Source organism: Chiloscyllium punctatum, chromosome 40 (genome assembly GCF_047496795.1).
Source record: "Chiloscyllium punctatum isolate Juve2018m chromosome 40, sChiPun1.3, whole genome shotgun sequence".
Lineage (NCBI taxonomy): Eukaryota > Metazoa > Chordata > Chondrichthyes > Orectolobiformes > Hemiscylliidae > Chiloscyllium > Chiloscyllium punctatum.
In genome coordinates this window covers 22,726,356-22,741,370 of record NC_092778.1, presented here as the reverse complement: position 1 = coordinate 22,741,370, position 15,015 = coordinate 22,726,356, and the positions used below count along the sequence as shown (strand labels likewise).

Here is a 15,015-nt window from a genome sequence, read left to right as displayed (position 1 = left end):
AGTCACCAATAATAGTGAGAAAAACCTTTTTGCTCAGCTGTCTTTTCATAATGAATAAAAAGCAGAGATTCCTAATGATGACCTTGTAACCACATGAATAAAACACCTCAAATTACAATCCCGATACATTTTTTAAACCAGTTTGAACACAGCTTATTCAACATAGGAATTCTATAAAACAGCACACCAATAACCACACCAATAAGATTGCATCCTTTTGAGTTACTCAGGACTTGTTGTTCAAGTGAATCTTGTCTGATATATAAATAAATGTCTGCTGCCTCCACATTAGTCTGTATAAAATAAACTATGTGCTATCCTGTACTTGTCAAAAGAATATTCCATCATACATTTTCCAAATGTTCAATAAAACCTAGCACCATTTTTTCCGATATTCTGCAAGAATATCTTGCATTCCCAAAGCCTGTGATGTGTGTTGGTAAGGCTGTATAAATAAATAAATCTTGCTTTTGTTTGATGGCTCACGCATTGAAAACTTTAATGTACAAAACAACCGAATCTGTGATGGACTGTGCACACGCTGAATTTAACTGAGCAATCCTGTTTTCAAGACCTGATTTTCTACCGGGTGTGATAACTCTCCCTCATTTCAGTACTTCCTCCCAAAATAAACAAAAAGACTCAAATAGAAGGTGAGGTGGAACGGTGCCCCCCAAATCAGCCTGCATTCGTTTTGTTTCCTGAGGACTATGCATTTTCTGCCAATTGAGAGAGAGTCCACTGTCTTTAGCTCCGTTACATTGTGAAAACGAAAGAAGTTCGCATTCCCATACAAGTTTGACGTTGGCTTTCCAAACAAAATGAGGAAAGTGTGACCATGCCGTGTGCTAATAACTACATCAAACGAGTGAATGCTGTATTTGTAAAGGTTTTGTGGCTGAAAGAGAAATAGCTTCCAGGCACAAAGCACATGACTATACCATTTAGGGAAAAGGGGAAGCTCAGCTCGATCACAGCAGCCCCGGGGCCCAACTCCCAGACAATAAATACCTTACACCAAATTTAATTGTTTTCATTTTCGGATGGGGAGATCGAAGTGAAAATCCACTGAGCACATCGCACGATAGAACATAAATTGCGGAGCAAGGGAGAGAGAGAGAAAGAGAAAACAGCATTTCTGAGGTGAGTCGCTTGTTTGTTTTCCTGTGATTTAATCTTTTTTCTTTAAAAAAAAGAGCTAATTTGTGTGTGATAACCTGTAGTGTGTTAACGACGAGTAGCATTTCAATATCCAAAGCGTTTCCAAGAGGTTGACACACCTGCACTGTTTAAAAATGAACAGATGGGTTAGATCAAGAGCTAAGTTAGACTGTGTTACTGTTCTACACAGTATTAGTACTGGAATAACATGAAAATTAGTCACATTGTGTTTCAGGAAAATATATAGCCTTAAATTGATTTGAAGATGTAAAACTATGAATCTCCTCTGTTTGGTAGCCTTCCAGATAGACAATGTGGAAGAGTTCGAAATGACCATAGTCAGATGAAATAACAAGCCACAATTAGACTCTCACAGCATCCCAGTCCAAACAATTTCTTTCTTATTGTGGAATCAAGATATATATTAAATAGTGATCAATAAAAGGGTCCACACAGAAGAAATAAAGTGTTCAACTCAGAGCACGTTCAACTCTCAGTAGTTCTGTCACAGAACTGTCGCTGTGTGAACATTATTGGGAACTGTAAACTTCAGCTTCCGAACAGCAATACCTGCACATCAAATACATCCTGTTTATCAATGTTCTTTTCTGTATTAGGGTGTTACAGACAGTTACAGTCGTAGGAGTGTAATCTCTGGACAACATATGAACATCTATGAATAGAATTGCTAAAAAGTTTGATCTGGTCCAATGGAGTGAAATGTGGTGGGGGAGGGGACAGGAACCAACACCAGTTGAAAAAACAAAACGGATTAACATTCGGCCTTTAAGTATCTTTACTTCTATGTAGAAGATGAATGAATCTTTCAATGGTCGAGACAATGGGAGCAGGGAGTGGATTTCACAAGTACAAAAGGTCACCTCAAGCTCTCTTGCTGTTGTATTTCTCAATGAGTTTTGAATCTATAGTCAGAACACTATAAGATCGGTTATTATTCTGTAGATGTAAAGGCAGACTCGATAGGGTGAATTTAAATTCTGGATGTTATTCTAAAATGAGCAACATTGATGCAGTAAACTGTTATAGATCTCCCCATTCAGCTGCTGTCAAAACTAAAATCCAGAGTGACGTACAACAGACAGCTGAATCGATATCACATTGCTGTTCAATTCAAAATTACCCCATCCTGTCTCAAGCATGAGATTACAATGGTTTAGTGGAATTGCTGTATACCCAAATGGTCACCATTGGATGATTTAACTTGAAATGATATTCTATAATTGTGTGGTGTTCCTTTGGAAATCTTCACTCACTTGATACAGTGGTGTTCACAAACTGTGAGAAGCAATGGCTTCAACATTTTAAAGTTTAAAATCACACAACACCATGTTAAAGTCCAACAGGTTTATTTGGAATCACTAGCATTCAAAGCCCTGCTTCTTCATCTGGTGGTCTTCACCACCTGATGAAGGAGCCTTCAGCAGCCCCCCCCCCCCTCCCCCCCCCGCTTCAAGCTAGTGACTCCAAATAAACCTGTTGGACTATAACCTGGTGTTGTGTGATTTTTTTTTTAACTTTGTGCACCCCAGTCCAACACCAGCACTTCCACATCATCAAAATTGAAAAGCAACTCACCTAAGGGCAGAAAGTGCATGACACCCCCCGCATTATTTTGAACACTTAAAACAATAAGCTAGAGTTATCACACTCCAGAATTATAACAGCAACTTGTGGCATTAACAGGCAGCAGTGCTCCTTATAGGCTGGTCTAGCTTATGTGCACTTTATCACTAATTTGTGAACAGAAGCTGTTGGTTAACATCTGGGAGTATCTGTTCTATCAGTTAAGGGTTCTGAGAAGGTTAACCTCAGAGGTGGCATTAAGCTCCAGCCAGTCTGATGATATGAGGAGGATTTGGGTGGGGCAAAGGCATCTTCAGATCTGGCAAACTGAAGGCCAATATCCTCACATCTCCCGACAGTCTTAGTAACAATATCTAACTTACTAATGTAAGGAATGTCCCCATTGAAGTTGGGTCAGGGAGCTGGAGCTGGTCTACGCAGAGACTCATCCGAAAACCAGGAATGTCAGCAAGCAGACCCGTGTGTTTGTGTAGCCCCGTGCGCTGCTTGCAGTTTCAAGAAGAGCTTAGTAATACAGCCTTAAGTACGTCATCAGATTTCTGGTGCCTTGCTGCACGGGTCCTCAAAGTGGCCCTTGTGATGGTAGCAGAAAGTGAACCAGAGCAGGGCTCTGATGAACAGCATCAACCACTAGCACAGCTCCTGTTCATTAGTAACACTTCACCTGATCCGCTCCTCAGATCCACAGCAGAACAACAGTCCAGCTATCCTTGCCAATGCCCTTAATGTCTCCAAGAATGGATTTTCACCCTCATTCCAAATACAAACCCATTTAGCAAATAACTCAACAACATTCATATCTAATAGCTATTTGAAATCATTCGGAGTAATTCATTTGATAGCTCACTATTACCTAGTTTTCTGGGCTTATTTTCTTATCCTAGTGCTTCCATGGAGGGACATTCCAGTAGCTACAAGTTGGGAGTTAGGGAGCTGCCAAACGTTTTTTTGAAGACATTCAGATGGCCATAGTGAGTGCCGTTAAGCAGTGATAGCCCTGGCAGCAGTGTCTCAGCATGGACTGGCACTGTCTGTCCTGCCAGGCCTTACTGCCTTACCAAAAGCTCTGATGAAGACAGTGGTGAAAGAGGACAATGGATAGCTAGCCACTAGGACTGGTAGCACTCTCCTGGCATTTCACAGCATCTGCCCTCCCAACAACAGAATGCAGGCATAACATCCAGTCAATGTTGGCCTCCAAAACCATGACTGTATGGTTTTGGAGCTCCCAGTGAATTGGATTGCCCAGCAGGGAGCTGGTGTTGACTTGGGCAGTGCTGTTTTCCTACTGGAAGGGAAGTTAATTCCTGGAAGCCTTTCTTTCCCAATAAACATGGCAGCACGGTGGCTCAGTGGTTAGCACTGCTGCCTCACAATGTCGGGGACCAGGTTTGATTCCAGCCTTGGATGACTGTCTGTCTGCATGGAGTTTGCACATTCACCTGGCTCCGCATTAGTTTCCTCGGATGTTCCGGTTTCCTCCCACAGTCCAAAGATGTGCAGATTAGGTGGATTAGTCTCAGGAAACACAGGTACAGGCTAGAGGGTTGGTTCTGGGTGGGATGCTTTGAGAGGGTCAGTATGGACTATATGGGTTGAATGGCCTGCATCCACACTGTAAGAGTTCTGTAATTCTAACACCTCCCGGCTCCTGATCCATCACTTGCTGTCCTTGACACATCTGGGCCAGGATGATCCTGCACTCAGTAACTGCAAAATACCGGGCTTTGGAAATGTCTGCTTATGCAAGAGAAATCCAAACAGAATCAAAACGAAGTTAGCGACAGGTTAAGGGCCTTTACCTTCCTATGTTTGATGTTAGGTATAACTGGGTACCTTTGGAAACAATGAAATTAAGCAGGCTCAATACAGAGTATGGCTCTGAGTGCAATATCTTGATTGGTCCCTGGGGGAGTTTTCTGATTTTATGCTGAGTACAACTTTTATTTTTATTTTACACCTAGAAAACAATTGACATTTAAATTAAAACATATGCTTCATTGCTGAACTCTTGTCACCTGCCTTTTATTTAGCACCTCATATTTAAGAACGCAGTAACAAGCGGATCCATGTTAACTTTCATTAACACAACTGCACTTGTACTCACTTAAACAAAGGGAGCGGTCTTCGTGAAATGTACTGGCGACTGGAAATAAAGACTCAAAGTGCAAAACAAATTTTCAGAAGTGCATCAATTCACTATTGTCACAGGAAATCATTATGAAAATGGCGCAATGTTATTCTCTGTCTCTTGAGAGGATACTGACTTGATTTTTGGAAACAATGGTTTAAACAGGAATTGCTCATGGGATTATGCATTTGTATAATGGCTCCGTCTTCAGTAGCATATCTTCTATGTGATTATACACTGACCCGTAAACTGCATGTGGAGCAGGTCAAGTGTAGACCTTAGTTGATGTTCTTTACTGGTGAAGGACTCATTGCCACAGAAGGGGAGGATTCCATACTACCAGCAGTTAAACAAGGGAGCAGGTCAACCAGGAATTGAGCCAACTGGGAATGGAGATGACTGGGAATGTGGGGGATTGGGAATGGGGGCAACTGGGAATCAGGGTGGTTGAGAATGGGATCAACTAGGAAAAGGGTGCCCTGCAATGTGGGTGACTGTAAATGAAGTTGATGAGGATGATTGAGAATATGGACAAATGGGAAGGAGGATGACTGGGAATGGGGAAAACTGAGAATGGGATGCCTTGAAATGTGGGTGACTATAAATGGGGTTGTCTAGAAATAGAATCCACTGAGAATGAGGTTGACTGGGAATTGGGTTGGACCTTAAAAATGAGATATGACCGGGAATGGAGCAACTGGGAATAGAGATGACTGGGAATTGGGGTGGCACAGCGGCTCAGTGGTTAGCACTGCTGCCTCACAGTACCAGGGACTCGGGTTCAATTCCACCCTGAGGCAACTGTCTGTGTGGACTTTGCACATTCTTCCCGTGTCTGCATGGTTTCCTCCAGGTATTCCGATTTCCTACCACAATCCAAAGATGTGCAGGTTAGGGTTGGCCATGCTAAATTGTCCATAGTGTTCAGGGATTTGCAGATTAGGCACCTTAGTCATGGGTAAATGTAGAGTAATGGGGAAAGGGTTTGGGTGGCTTACTCTTCAGAGGATCAGTGTTGACTTGTTGGGCTAAAGGGCCTGTTTCCACACTGTAGGGATTCTATGATGCAAATATAAGGTATTATTAAGATTGGGGCAACTGGGAATGGAGATGACTGGGAGTGGGGATGACTGTAATTGGATCAAATAGGAATGGGAGTTACCCAACAGATAAGAAAGAGATGAACAATGCTGCAGATGGTGCCCAGAGAGGAGCAACAGCATTAGCTGACAAAGCATTGACCAAGAATCGTCTCTATTCTTTGGATTGGAAGTAATAATTCTGGCTCACTTGTCTCCATTTTTGGTTAAGTATATTTTAAAACCGTACCTTGCTTGTTGTAATTACTTTAAAATCCATCACTTGGACACTTGGAGGTCTGGTTTCCCTAAATGCAATGGGTGTTGGCTCCTCAAACAAACACCATTCCCTTTATTTACATTTCCAAAGGGTAAAGCACCCATTTGCTCTCTGAAGTTTCTCCTTTACCGATTGGTGTTCAGCACACTACCGGCTTACGATGACCATGTGTTTTATATCTGCCACCTCCGAGAAGAAGGTCAAAAACTGAGAGGTCAAGTCCAAAATTCTACCTCCCTGTGCTTCACCCTCATTCATAGTGAATATTCATGATTGTTTTATAGGATAAATATGTGCAGGAATTTAATGATTATTTGGTCCATAATAAAATCCACCAGTGCATTTAAAGCTGAGGATTGTACCCTTTTGGTGATTTTGATGTATCACTGACCTTACCATGCCCTTCTCAGGAGTGCAAGATTCTCCCTTTCAGATGAAGCTATGTAACCTTGATCAGTGAGCAGCCTTATCGACATTAATTGTTATTCAAACCTCAAATCTGGAGAGTGACTTACAGGTGAAGGAGTAATAAACTATAATTTGATGAGGAATAAAATGAGATTATCAGAGAAGATAATGTATCCTCAAACATGAGAAATGTTGACCTGTGAAGCTGACTAGATTGCCTTTGATCCAAAGTATATCAATTCTTGGCACAACCATTATCAGGTCAAGGACATATCAGTAGCAATCCTCTGAGAAAGGTGCTGTGATAATTCCTGAAATGAAAAACTGTTGTCATTTTATAACATACACGACCCTAAGTGGTTCATTTTTGATCTAAAGAATAGCGATGGCTGTTTGTGATGTTAGGTTTAAAGCAAATCTGTGACATCATATCATCACAATTTAAAGGGAATTGTTAAAAGGAAAAAAGCTTTCTCTGGCAGGGAAAGGATGCACATTCATAACGCTTTGAATATTTGCCAGCTAATATCACCAGTTGCCATTGTTAGGTTTAGAAAAGCTCAGGGATGCATCAAAATAGCAACTTAAAAAAAAATGAAAGATCCAAATATATTATTCTGTTAACCAAAGATGATCAGAATGTAAGATACTGACTATTATAATTGTTCCCTGCCCGGTTTAGTGGGATATATTCCAACCAGGAAATAGTTAAAGATCACACAACACCAGGTTATAGTCCAATAGGTTTAATTGGAAGTACTAGCTTTCCTTCATGAGGTAGTTGTGGATGAAGGAGCAGTGCTCCAAAAGCTAGTGCTTCTAATTAAACCTGTTGGACTATAACCTGATGTTGTGTGATTTTTAACTTTGTACATCCCAGTCCAACAACCGGCATCTCCAAATCAGGAAATAGCTAGGTAGCCAAAACTTATACTTCAAAATGGAGTCTTGATCGATGCATTTAATTTCCCGCTCAGCACCCTTTAAAGAAGGATATATCGGCTTTGGTGAGGGTATAACACAGAAGTTATAGGGGGCTAAATGGTAAAGTTGCAGGAGCCTGGTTTGTAATCCCGTGAGTTTCAAAAGCATAAAGAAGTCTTGGAAATGATAAGGGATTTTGAAATTGTTGATATGGAGACACAATTTCCTTGGGTGAGGGAATCCAGGACAAGTGCATGCTAGACCCATCAAGTGTGAAGTTAGGACCACAAGGAGGGCTGAATTTGATAAGTCTCCCCATGGAAACGTTACAGTGATTTCAAGGGACAATTAGCCCATGCCTACCAATTGCTAGGCAGACAGCAAGTTAACATTCTGCTGTCGACTCAGTGTAAACACTCCAGCGTTAAGTTAATGCTGATAACATCATTCATTGTCTCTCCTGTGATAAGCACAGACAATGGCAAAGTGATATTGCCGCTAGATTATTAATCCAGAGACCGAGGTAATGTTCTGGGTACCCAGATTCAAATCCTGCCAATGGCAGATGGAGAAATTTGAGTTCAATAAAAATCTGGAATCAAGAGCCTAATGATGACGCTGCATACATTACCAATTGTTGGAGAAAAACTATCTGGTTCACTAATGTCCCTTAGGGAAGGACACTGCCAACCTTACCTGGCATGGCCTACACGTGACTCCAAACCCACAGTGGTGGTTGAGTCTTAACTGCCCTCTGATTAATTAGGGATGGGCAATAAATGTTGGTCTAGGTAGCGATGCCCTTATCACTCGAAGGTCCAAGGTCTAGCTTGGACCTTTAAAGGGAATATAAGAACTGCAGATACTGGAAATCAGAAACAGAAATTGCTGGAAAAGTCTGGCAGCAATTTGTGGAGAAAAATTAGAGATAACATTTCGGCTTCAGTGACCCCTCTTGAGAACTCAGGGCCTTTAAAAGGAAGATGGATTATGGCTGAGGGAAGTCATTCAGGAAATCAAGCTGATGTGAGCAGCATTGAATACAGTTCCCAGGGTATTCGTATACGGTGCTGGTGATCTTGGTGGACCCCTGTATCTTCAAGTGGTTGTGCAGATCTCGGCCCAAGGACCTGGCCATGGTGCTGACAGCGCATGAGTAGTCAAGGTCACTAAATGCATCTGTCAATGTTAAGATTTCACCAAATGCACCACAGGCCTCGAAGGCTCACAAGTTCATCACATCCCTATCGTTGCAACAGTCAACCCCATGCCTGCTATTCATAATTTCCGTCGCAGCCTCACACACTTTCTGTTGGTGCATCTTTCTCATCCACATCTCATCACCAAGCCAGCTATTCGTTTACTGACTGCCTCACCCCCATACTACTTAACACTCCTTGCAGGGCAACATAGCACACAATTTAGGAGCAGCAGGATTTAAATTGTCCTGAAGCCAGTGATAGCAGGGCTGAAACCATTGAAGGGGCAAGGATAGTGCAGGTTCCAGTTTGCCAGAGGCTGAGGCGATATGTGTGTGTTCTGTGGATCTCTTCGATGGGGCTGTTGGAGAATGCTGAGGGATTTGTATCACCAAACATTTGGTGCATTGGGAAAGCTGCCTACAGTCAAAGTCAAGGAGCATCAACCTGGTACAGGACTGTGTTGATTAGATTCCCTACAATATAGAAACAGGCCATTTGGCTCAACAAAGTCCACACCGACCCTCTGAAGAGTAACCCACCCTGACCCATTCCCCTACCCTATACTTACCCCTGACTAATGCACCTAACAATGTGAGCAATTTAGTATGGCCAATTCACCTAACCGGCACACCTTTGGACTGTGGGAGGAAACCTGCGCAGACATGGGGAGAATGTGCAAACTCCACACAGACATTCATCTGAGGCAAGAATCGAACCCAGGTTCCTGGTGCTGTGAGGCAGCAGTGTTTGCCACTGAGCCACCATGCCATCCACGAAATGTCATCTCTGATTTTTCTCCACAGATGTTGCCAGACCTTTCCAGATTTCCAGTATCTGGAGTTCTTATATTCCCTTTAAGCTCCAGGCTAGACCTTTTTTAATTGGTACTAGCTGCTCTTGATTTCTGGTCCGCATGCTTTTTTGTTATTCCATTCACAGTGTACAGAGTCTGGAGCCTATCCTTTCCAGTGAGGAATAAAGGAAAAAAAATACTGTGGCTGCTGGAAATCTGAGATGAGCACAGAGAGCAGTGGAGAAACTCAGCAGGTCTGACAATATCTGGGGGGAGGGGGGGGGGGAGAGAGAGAGAGAGAGAGAGAGACAGAGTTAATATTTTGAGACTGATATGATTCTTCTTCAGAACCCTGGAAGAAGAGACATATTGGACATACCGTAAAGAGTTTCTCTCTTCAGTGTATTTGAGAAGATGTGTAGTTCAGGCTGTGAATACAGTTACTGACTTACTTGCTGAGCTGGTAGGTTTGTTCACCAATGTTTCATCACCATACTCGGTAACATCATTAGTGTGCCTCTGATGAAGCATTGGTGTTCTGTCCCACTTGCTGTTCAAGGTTCTGGGCCTGCTGGAGTGAGTAGTGTCATTTTTAGTTCTGTTGTTGGTTCTGCTTCTTAATGGTCAGTATGTGGGGTCCAACTCCACATGTTTGTTATTGGAGTTCTGGGTTGAGTGCCAGTCTTCCAGGAATTTCTGTGTATGTCTCTGTTTGGCTTGACCTAAGATGATTACATTGTCCCAGTTAAATTGGTGTCCTTCATTGCCCGTGTGTATGGGCACAAGTGATAACTGGTCATGTCTCTTGGTGGCTAGTTGGTGCTTGTGCACCTCGTGGCTAATTTACTTCCTGTTTGCCGTATATAGTGCTTTTGGCAGTCTTTATGTTGTATTTTGTAAAGAATGTTGATCCTGTCAATTGTGGATATGGGATCCTTAATACTTATTAGTAGCTGTCGTAGTGTCGTACATGGTTTGTGGGCTACCAAGGGTCGGAGTAGTCTGTTTCTGTCTTCCTAGATACTGCTAAATCTGCTGAGTTTATCCAACATTCCTGGTGCTTGTTTTCCACTATTGTGTCAAGACCAAATCCATTCACACACTTGTGCATGTAATTATCCTGGAGTGTTGCATGGCTGATGCCACTGCTGCTTGTGCGACATTGGAAACCGGAGCCCAACGTTTGCGTTCTGCCAAGGGTAGCTCAAGACCAAGGTCACGTTTCAGTCCGGTCCTCCAACAGGTCACTGAAATCACCAAGGTACTGCCACAGGAGACTGGCAACTCCCCAGGGCAAGGACCCATTCTCTCTTCTTATGAAGACAGGTACTTACCCAACCATCACTGCCCACTGTCCCAACCCCCCCCCCAACCCACCCCAGAACTACAGCAGTCAGATGCCAGCTCTTTCAAACTGCTGCTGCCATGCTGAGGTGATGCAGTCTGACACAACAAGTTGCTTGAAATCAGCCTTAAAGAGCCATCTGCAGTCTCTCCCACCCGCCACATAGAAACATAGAAGATAGGAGCAAGAGGAGGCCATTCAGCCCTTTGAGACTGCTCCGCCATTCAGCACCATCATGGCTGATCGTCCAACTCAATAGCCTAATCCTGCTTTCTCCTCCAAAACCTTTGGCCCCAGGCCACAGTCACACGGTTACACAGTACAGGGACACTCGTTGGACAGACTGGGGTCATTTTCCTCAGAGCAGAGGAGATTGAGCGGGGGAGTGATTGAGATGTATAACATCATGAGGGACATGGACAGGGTAGACAGGAAGGAACATTTCCCCTTGGTGGAGGGACCAATGACCAGGGAATGTAGCTTTAAGGTAAGGGATAGAAGGTTTAGAAGAGACGTGAGGAAAAGATTTTTCATCCAGAGGGTGGTGGGAATCTGGAATTCGCTGCCTGTAAGGATGGGAGAGGCAGAAACCCTCATAACACTGAAGAACTATTTAGATGTGGACTTGCAGTGCCAAGGCATACAAGGCTATGGGCCAAATGCTGGAAAATGAGATTAAAATAATTGGGGGTTGTTTTTGACTGGCACATTCAAGGGCCGAAGGGACTTTTTCTGTGCTGTAGACCTCTCAGACTCCATGACTAGGACAAGCTAAGAAGCACAGAACACAGGCGCTCAGGGCAATAAGCTGACCTGTGTGCTCAGTATGTAGTAATTAGTTATCAGTTTGGTTAGCGATGAGTATTTTGAGGTGACTTTTAATTTCGTATTGTGGCAGATCAGACAACAACAGAGGGAAGTTGAGGGGAAGGACAGTTGGTGAATGTGGAATTGGGATTGCAGTTACTGCTGTTACAATTGGATAGACAAACTAACAAAAAAAGAGGTCACCTAGGTTGGAAATTTGCTTTCCGAATGGCGAAATAGCACTGAGTCTAGACTGTCTCCTATTGGAGATGGTCATTACTTGGATTTTGTGAGGCACAAGTGTTAATTATCACTTGTCAACCCAAGTCTGGATACTGTCCAGATCTTGTTGCATTTGAACAATAAACAACAATGTATCATTATGGTTTTGTAGCCATGAAAGTAGTTAATATTGTTACAGACATTGAGTCATACAGCATAGAAACAGGCCCTTTGGTCCACCATGTCTATGCTGACCAACACACTCTAAACTACATTAATACTATACTCATGTTAGTTATGTTAATAAAATTCTAAACATCCATGTCAACTTCTCTTTCAATGAGTTAGATATTTTTCTTTGGGTTGAAGGGCTTAACGAATATGATGAGAGAGTGGGAACAGGTCAGGGCACTGATCAATTGTGATCATATTGAATGGTGGAGCAGTCTCAAAGGGCTGAATGGCCTACTCCTGCCCCTATTTTCTATGCTTCTATATTTCAACAAGACCCTGACTCTCTTGCGCTATGTGTTACACAAGCTAACATACATAAAACCACGAAGTGAATCAGATGGTGGGTCATGAAGCTAACACCTGGTTCACTCCTACCCTTTAGGGAAGGAAATTGGCCATCCTTACCTGGTCTGGCCTACACGTGACTCCAGACCCACAGCAATGTGGTTAACCTTAACTGCCTTCTGACACATCTAAGGGGGACACTCAGGTGAAGATAACTTAGGGCCAGGCAATGAATGCTAGCCTTGCCAACAACACTCACATCCTGTGAAAGAACAAATTTTTAAAAATTAAATTTCTGGAGAAGGGTTGACGTGAAGCTTTCCAGCTATCTCCACCTTCTGGGCTGAAAGGAAAAAGAACCTGGAGCTGAATACAAACCACAAATTGATATCTGCCACGTACCAAACTATGTCAGCCCTTTCAAAGAGAAATCAAAACAACTTGTTTTTCTTTATTCAGTCTTGGGACGTGGGTGTCGCTGACTGGCTGTTGTGGAGCTGTGTTTATTCAGTCAGGTGGGGAGTATTCCATCCACTGTATTTATATGATGAGTCCAGTTCAGTTCCTGGTCAATGGTAACCCCCATGATGTTGACAGTGTATGATTCAATGACAGTAACGCCTTTCGATGTCAAGGAGGTTAGATTGTCACTTTTTGGAGATGGTCACTGATTGGATTTTGTGTTGTACAAATGTTATTTGCCACTTGTCAGCCCAAGTCTGGATATCGTTCAGATCTTGTTGCATTTGAACACAGACTGCTTCAGTTGGGCTGTGCGTGCAGGAGTGTATATCTCAGGGAATCTCCCAGCAAATGTCAGAACTTCTGAGGAGTCGTGACTGGTATCTAGGTCAGATGAGCCAAAGGGCTGAGAAGTGGCAGGTGGTTTTTAATTCAGATAAATGCGAGGTGCTGTATTTTGGGAAAGCAAATCTTAGCAGGCCATATCCTTAATGGTAAGGTCCTAGGGAGTGTTGCTGAACAAAGAGACCTTTGTGTGCAGGTTCATAGCTCCTTGAAAATAGAGTCACAGGTCGATAGGATAATGAAGGAGGCGTTTGGTATGCTTTCTTTTATTGGTCAGAGTATTGAGTACAGGAGTTGGAAGGTCATGTTGCAGCCGTACAGGACATTGGTTAGGCCACTGTTGGAATGTTGCGTGCAATTCTGGTCTCCTTCCTATCGGAAAGATGTTGTGAAACTTGAAAGGGTTAGAAAATATTTACAAGGATGTTGCCAGAGTTGGAGGATTTGAGCTATAGGGAGAGGCTGAACAGGCTGGGGCTATTTTCCCTGGAGCGTCGGAGCTGAGGGGTGACCTTATAGAGGTTTACAAAATCATGCAGGGCATGGATAGGGTAAATAGACAAAAATCTTTTCTCTGGGGTGGGGGTGTCCAGACCAAGAGGGCATAGCTTTAGGGTGAGTGTGGAAAGATATAAAAGATAAATAAGGGGCAACAATTTCACAGAGAGGGTGGTATGTGTATGGAATGAGCTGCCAGAGGAAGTGATGGAGAGTATTTAAGAGGCATTTGGATGGGTATATGAATAGGAAGGATTTGGAGGGATATGGGCTGGGTGCTGGCAGGTGGGACTAGATTGGATTGGGATATCTAGTCGGCAACTGAACATTTTTCACTGTATCTCCCTTGATATATGTGACAATAAATAAATCGTTCATCATTCTCACCCTAAACCTATGCCCTCTTGTCTATTTACAACATCCTTGTAAATCTTTTCGGAACCCTTTCAAGTTTCACAACATCTTTCAGATTCAGATTGATCTGAAATGAATGGTGTGTAAACTTGGGAGAACAGTTAGGAGTCGATTCAAATAGTCAAGCATAGGGGCAATGTAGGTTTAATAATGGTTTCATAGATGATGCAAGAGGGAGAATGTCAGGGGATATTATGGAAGTGCAAATAGGTATCCTCACTGATGATGAGCACATATGAATGGGAGTTTGTTATTGGAGAGGACAAAGGTGACACCATCGTTTTAAACAGTCTGCCATGATGGTTGACAGATGGTTGCCATGGAGAAGAATGGGGTCAGTAACTGGGAATGGGGTTGGAGGCATGGACCCACAACGTTAGCCTCAGTCGTCCCAGTGGTTTCATTGGAGGTAATTTCTGTTCAGCTAGCACTGGATGTTGGTGGCTTTATCTTCAAAAAATTTAGCAACAGTGAAGCAGTCAGGAGCGGAAACTAATACTGTGCTTTCAGATGATGGGACGCTTGTTTTTATTAATTGTGGCACAGATTATAACAGCAGGGAAGTTATGCAGAGCTATGCAGAACATTTGTTAGGCCACAGCTGGAGTACTGCATGCAGTTCTGGTCACCAATATGTGGGAAGAATGTGATTGTATTGGAGCAGATGTAGAGGAGATCCACCAGGATGTTGGCTGGGATGGAGCATCTCCGCGATGAAGAGAGGCTGGGTAAGCTCTGGTTGTTTTCTTTGGAGCAGAGAAGCTTGAGGGGGGAGCCTGATAGAGGTGTATAAGATTATAAGTGACATGGATAGGGTGAA

General features: G+C 43.0%; 1 protein-coding gene and 1 long non-coding RNA gene across 2 annotated transcripts in view; one reads left to right on the top strand and one right to left on the bottom strand.

The window, feature by feature from the left end:
* LOC140464430 (uncharacterized) overlaps positions 1-15,015 on the bottom strand; it is a 154,572-nt gene that overhangs the window by 8,885 nt on the left and 130,672 nt on the right. The window lies entirely within an intron of this gene.
* prr35 (proline rich 35) overlaps positions 961-15,015 on the top strand; it is a 65,080-nt gene continuing 51,025 nt past the window's right edge. The window contains exon 1 of the mRNA XM_072559472.1: positions 961-1,143. The gene's annotated coding sequence lies outside the window, so the exon portion shown is untranslated. The remainder of the gene's footprint in view (positions 1,144-15,015) is intronic.